The sequence below is a fragment of the Sinocyclocheilus anshuiensis genome, unplaced genomic scaffold, assembly GCF_001515605.1.
Source record: "Sinocyclocheilus anshuiensis isolate Anshui unplaced genomic scaffold, SAMN03320099.WGS_v1.1 scaffold782, whole genome shotgun sequence".
Taxonomy (NCBI): Eukaryota; Metazoa; Chordata; class Actinopteri; order Cypriniformes; family Cyprinidae; genus Sinocyclocheilus; species Sinocyclocheilus anshuiensis.
Window position 1 is genome coordinate 2,234,346 of NW_015546111.1, and position 7,055 is coordinate 2,241,400.

Here is a 7,055-nt window from a genome sequence, read left to right on the forward strand (position 1 = left end):
GCCAGTTTCGCACTCTGACAAATGATATCGGTTAATTTAATCGTTTTAATATAAGATTCATATTCCCGGACGTGTCTGTACATGGTGAAACCTGTGTGAAGAGATGAGTACAGGTTTTCGCCTTTGGTGCGCGCAGGTTTCCCGACAGCCTGTTGTTTCGCGACAATGAAGGGCCTGACAACTGCTTTGTTAATTGGAACAGGCTTCTCGCCATGTGTGCAGCGAGGGTGGTGAAAAGCCTGAGATACAAGATGACAAGTGTGAGCACGAAGTAGAGTCGCGTTTAATTAATTCCCCTCTCTCCCTTGGGAGCCGCGCTTTGCTAGTATGTGATACATTTTGAGTTGTAATCGACGAAATAACTCGCGATTGCAGTATTCCGTGGGAGCGCCTTTGAGTTTGTGGAATCAATGTGGGGCTGCCTGCCTCACAAGTATAGGGTGAAAACCATAAATATTGTCGAGTTGACCTAGAGATTAAAATTGTTGCATGGCGTTACATGCTATGTAGGCTGCCACACTGTAGGCCTAATAAATGTGTGGAAGTACCACCGTACCTGCCCATGAGCGTAGCTGAAAAACTGGACACCCATAGTGGTAAGTGTTTATTAAAATGTTTATTTTGGATTTCCATCCACGTGAAGAACACTTTCCCATTCTCCCTAACTCCTAAAACGTTTTTAAGGGGCAATATTTTCCACTTAATTTAATATATATATATATATATATATATTAACAGTATAAAACACACAGAATGTCAAACACCAAATGTAAACGTGCTGTAAGTAATGCACAAGATATCACAATAAACTGATTAGTCCCTTAGACTTTACTTAGTTTTTATTAATTAAAACGCTTCATATTGTCTCAAAGACAAGACTGCTACATGTCAGTTAAGATTCTAGAGGAGACATTAAGTCAAAACCTATACAGACTTAGAATAGTACTGTGTATAATAATGTATCAGATGTTCGATATACAGTATGTGTTAGATATATTTGTACATTTCTATCTCTTTTAGTGGCATATTTTAACTGAATTTTTATTGAATGAAAATGGAAAATTAAAATTTTTCATTTAAAAATGAAAATCCTGTCATCATTTACTTATCCTAATGTTGTTCCAAACCTTTATAACTTACTTTCTAATGTGGAAAACAAAAATGTTATTTTGAAGGTTGATTTAGTGAAAGTAATATAATAAATATGCTTCTAAGGCTTTTTCTTCCACATAAGAACTACTCTCAGTTTGTGTGAGGTAACCATGATGTTTAGTGGACCAAAAATGTTGATTCGACCGAGTTAATTGACTATGCAAAAGCATGGTGCACGTTGCACATTTCCCGCTCCCACAACTGCGGCACATGCTCGTGTGGCTTGTGCTGATTATCCAGCCTCCACAACTCCAGATGGATCAACACATGCTTAAAATGCGACAAACCAAGACGCAGTTTTCCTTCTGACCAGTGTTGCCAACTGCTTTCAATTGAAAGTAGCTAAAACTGGTAGCTAAATGTCACTAGATGACATCACAAAAATGCAGATGAGCTGAAGGCCACTGTCAAAGAAACCTGGGCTTCCATACCACCTCAGCAGTGCCACAAACTGATCACCTCCATGCCACGCCGAATTGAGGCAGTAATTAAAGCAAAAGGAGCCCCTATCAAGTATTGAATACATGTACAGTAAATGAACATACTTTCCAGAAGGCCAACAATTCACAAAAACATTTTTTTTATTGGTCTTATGAAGTATTCAAATTTTTTTTTGAGATAGTGAATTGATGGGTTTTTGTTAAATGTGAGCCAAAATCATCACAATTAAAAGAACCAAAGACTTAAACTACTTCAGTCTGTGTGCATTGAATTTATTTAATACGCGAGTTTCACAATTTGAGTTGAATTACTGAAATAAATCAACTTTTCCATGACATTCTAATTTATTGAGATGCACCTGTATCACTTCTGTTTGCCTGTATAAATGTCAGCGTGCTTCCACTCTCAGACTCGGGGAGTAAAACATAATCTTGTTGTCATCTTCTAAGTAGTTTTAACAGCCTCATCCGAGTTTGTTTGCACGTTAATTGAATCTGTGTGGGTGGGCTTTGCTTTAACCTGTTCTCATGTATCTTGTCGAAACACTTCTGCCGTGGGCATACTGCCGTTAGTTGTTTACAGGTTGAGTTCATAGTTATATTTTGGATAAAGATCTTTTATATTGACCTTTTTGAATAAAGCACTGCATTTTATTTTGAAATAGATTGAGTTGGTTGGACTGATACAGCTTTGTATGATGCAGTTTAGGATGTAGATGATCAGATTAACCTTAGAAGCAGGTTAGAAGACGTACCGAACACGAGCCGGGCTGCTTTAATGGTTTTTGAAACGATTACATGCATTCTAATGGAGGACATTAACATGCATGTGTTTGAAACAATAGCGGCCCTCATTGTTTCTCCATTCTTCATTAATGCTGTAATTCAAAATGCAAAATGATTGACTGCCAAGTTTTGTGAACATCAAAGCTTTTTTTTTATATATATAATTTCCCCCAACCAGAAACCCTATTAAATTAACATGCATTTTGAATCTTTTGCCCAATAAGTTGCTTAATGAATTGTGAGGAGCATTGACAGTGAACAAGGCCTCACGTTAATGTCAGAATTAGACCTTTAAAATATTGTGTGTGTGTGTGTTGTCCGTTTCGAAACGGGCTGAGATAGTGTGTGATACGAGTGAGGTCTCCAGTGCTCTTCATGCCCCGTTAATAACCTGGCCTGCTTTGATGTGGCAGTGTGGAGTGAGGTGGCTCTTTCTCTGCATCACTTGTGGCATGTAAATCCGGCCAGCATTTTATCTCCTTACCTGCTCGAGGGCGACTGCATTTGCTCTGGCTGCCTGTATATGCACTCAGTTGTAGCGTGAGTTATGAGATGTCACCTACCCGACAGGCCACTCACAAATACTTTGGGAAGAATGTGCTTCTGTTTGCATTTGCTTCCCTGTTCATTAGATGTTATTGTTTGTTTGCATGACATTCAGTTAATGTAACACTAAATATGAACACTGGTAATGCTCTATTTCTGAAGGGCTTGTAGTACTTGTAACAAGGGCTTGTCTAGCTTTAGGCTATATCATACAATTGCACTTTATTTTGCATAAATGTGACTTCATATCTCTCAGCTGTAATTTTATATCTCTCAATGTGACTTTGTTTGGTAATATGACTATATCTTGCAATTGCATATTTACACCATGCAGTGTTATATTTCTCAATTTCAACAACTTATAATATTGACTGTTTCTTGTCATTTCAACTTTGTTTCTTGTGATTTCGACTTTCTCGTAAATACAACTGTTCCTCATAATTTTTACTTTGTTTTGCAGTCTCGATTTATATTGTGACATGTGATATTTCTAAACTTCTACTGTTTCTCTTATTGTCGACTCTGTTTCTTGTAATTTTGTAACTGTAACTTTTTGTAACTAAAAAGTTGTAACTGCAACTTTGTTTCTTATAATTGCGACTTTATACATATCTCGCAATTGCATCTTTGTCTCATCATTTTGTCTTTATTTCTCACAGTGTGACTTTATATCAGTTACAATTTTATTTCTCATAAATTTGAGTTTGTTTCTTGTGACTTTATATCTCATCTTTATATCTCACAATTAAATCTTTTGTCTTGTAGTGTAAATTTATTTCTTGTAATTTTTACTGTGTTTCTTGTAATAAAATTAACTATTTTAAAGGGGTCATATGATGATGCTGCTAAAAAGAACATTATTTTGTGTATTTGGTGTAATGAAATGTGTTTATGCGGTTTAAAGTAAAAAAAACAGGAAAAATTGAAATCGCATCATATGACCCCTTTAACTTTTTCACAGTTATCTTTCTATTTTTATGCTGAGGTGGCAACAGGCTTCCATATACTTGTCTGGTCAAACAAAGCATACATAGTTTTGATTTAGTGTTTATATGTGTGCTATAAATTATAATGTATGCAATTACACCTGCTCTAATTTCTGCTCTAATGTGATTGAAACTTAACAGTTAAGCTTTGGATCATTGCCTGTCAATCCTTTTATTTATCTTTTTTTTTTTTTTTATCGATCGGTTCTGGCCAAAGCATCTCTCATGCAATCATAGAGTGTCAAAACTGCACTGCATTGTGCATTTGGTTGGTTAAAAACACATTTGTTGTCTTGTGCTAACCCAGAGAGAGCATATCTGATAGCTCTCTTGACCTTAAGATGAATGGCTGCCCAAACCAATCCCTGCTGCACATTACCATTTAAATGATGCAAGGAGAAGGTTAGGTCAGCTCATTTGATGTTGAAATGCAAACAGAGATCAAAGGAGAGATCTCGCAGTGGCCTATATTTACAGTAGTCGGTCTTGGATTGGTGTGTTCGGTGGCAGAGGTGCAACGTATTGTCTATGTGTATGTGTTAGACGAGAGTTTTGTAGGAGGGAAGAGCACATTGTCTATTTGTTCTGCTTGGTCCTCATGGGTAGGTAGCTCATTAACCATTGTAGCCTGGCACAATAGCCAAGAGCGCCGGCTGTATGGGTGCAACAAGTCCAGCACAATACCTGTAAACAGCCAGCGGCTTAATTGGAAATGGCCCCTGGGACCACCAGGCTGTCATAACAATAATAGACTTGTATAGGTGCATAATATCAAAACTGCAGAGACCTATTGGTGGAGAGTACATGTGTGTGTGATTGTAGTTTCTCAGCAAAATGCTGGTTTAATGATATTGAAATGTTTCCTGGCTATTTTAAGACGACGCATGTGTACTAGCTGAGTTTTTGTTTAACATGTTCTCATCTGTTTGCTCCTGTTCCAGGTCACTGAATGGCACAAGCTTCAGCATCACCCTTCTCCAATAATCACATGAGACAAGAAAACACTGAAAGATCCAAAAGAAGAGGAATGGACAATGGTGTGTGGTAATAAAAGTAATCCAATCACATAAAAGACTAGTGCAAAGGGTAGGAGTCAGCAGGGACCTGGCGGTACTATATTATTTTGATATCTCATGATATGATGATATTGTGTTCTTTTTATTTGGTGTACAGTCAGAAAAAAAGGTACAAATGCTGTCACTTGGGCAGTGTCCTTTCAAAAGGTACATATTTTGCCTAATTTACCCCTAAAGGATGCATATTAGTATCATTCGAAAGGGTACTACTGCCCAAGTGACAGGTTTTTTTTTTTTTTTGAAAGTGTGTAATTGTGATATCGTGACTCTTTTTTAAAACTGGATTTGTCAAATAGAAAGAATCTAGAATGCATTTACCTAATGCCACAGTATATGACTTTCTATAACTAACAGGTTTGCTTTTATACTTGCGCTCGTTCATCTTTTTATATGATTTAGCTGTGTGAATCCATTAAACAATCATAATACAAGAAGATACACACTCAAATACTGTATAACTTGCTTTTATTTAATCAATTTACGAGAATAAAAGAGACTGATGTTCATCTCATTGCATTATGACGGTACGATTTCTAAAAATATTATAAAAATATTTTGATAAGTTTAACAAACATACCGATTCTTGGTGTGAGAATGTTCATAGAGTATTGTGAGCTAAAATAATTAAATCTAAAATATAATGCTTTAAAAAAAATAAATAAATAAATTTCCCCACCTGTAACTGCTCTACCTTTTAGGTTTTCCTTCATTTTTCAACTTCTGTGTGTACAGCAAATTTACTGTTTGTTCTCTGTTTGCTTATTGGTTCCTATTAAACTGTAACATAATGGTGATGCCCTTATTTCAATGACCTTTGGTTTCTAAGTGGGCGGAGCCATTAGGCTCCTTTTAATGCTGTGTTGGAAAAACATCTCGTTTGGCTGGGCTGCTATTGTTCATATATTCATATAACAATTATAATTCTGCTTGTTGGAAAGTTTCTCTATGGTATTTTTGCCTCCTAAAAGTTTAGCATGAGCAGTGAGCACCACTTTAAAAGAGTCAGCCAGATATAAAATCCCCTTCAGCAGAGGTTTCCAATTGATAAGAGTATAAGTGCACTATGTAGTCTTTTATTTTGTGGCTGACCGCTAATTTCTTGCTTACTCTTCTGAGAAGTTTGTTCGCAAACACCCTTGGTGACACTCACCAGCTGTTCTCGAGGGGGTTGTGTGATAGAGTGGCTGGGTTGCTGGTTTCTGGGTCGTCCAGCTAAAGATGACCTCAGGCCATGACCTCAGGCACTGGTAAACTGAGGCAGGTCTTTGGCCCAGCAGTGCCACCTCACATTTAAGTAAAGTCCATGTGATAGACCCAGCTAGAGAGACTGCAAATTATTGGGTCTGAATGGTGCTAATTCGCTGGGCTGGTTGAATGCAGGTTGGAACTCTGGTGTCCCATTAATCCTGGCCGGGAGAATCATATCAGGTTAGAAGTTCAGGCTTTCACTTTGGACTGTTCTGAAGTAATGTGATCTGAAGGTCTTCTCTATAGTGATTCAGCACTGCATTGAAGATGGTTAGAATAATAGACTGAGGAAAGGAGATGATTGCCTCAGTGCCTGTAACACTTTACTAAGAGGAGGTCAAATAGAATATAAATTATAGGATGGTGGTACTATTTAATTAAACGTAAGTTTTAGTATGGTCTCATGACTGCTAGAGCTTGAAGGCCATTTAATTAATTTCTACATATAACAACAATCCAGCTATAGACATGGTAAATAAGTCCAAGAAGTCACTCATTCACCTATTTGACTGGTGTACTGTATATGTTAGGGCTGGACAATAATTCAATATCAATATGTATCGCGATATTTTTTTTTCAATAACGGTGATATGATTTTTAAACACATTTCCGATATATCGATAAACATTACCAGTGTTTCCCATACATTGATTTATTTGTGGCGTTGAATAAACATGAGCACTGCACGTTTCAAAATCAAAACGCGTCGCGGGTGTTTTATATGAATGTATCTCTGAAGGGAACCGACTGTCTTCAGAATAGTTTAGATGGCATTTTTATCTGATAAAGTAGCGTTCATGAGCGGAGCTGCTTTGTTTACA

The 7,055-nt window shown here is 37.0% G+C and overlaps 1 long non-coding RNA gene across 2 annotated transcripts in view; it reads left to right on the forward strand.

Moving 5' to 3' along the window:
- Positions 1-205: 205 nt before the first annotated feature.
- LOC107700753 (uncharacterized) overlaps positions 206-7,055 on the forward strand; it is a 56,904-nt gene continuing 50,054 nt past the window's right edge. For both annotated transcript variants that reach the window (XR_001635572.1, XR_001635573.1), the window contains exons 1-2: positions 206-596; positions 4,852-4,947. This is a non-coding gene — a long non-coding RNA (uncharacterized LOC107700753). The remainder of the gene's footprint in view (positions 597-4,851; positions 4,948-7,055) is intronic.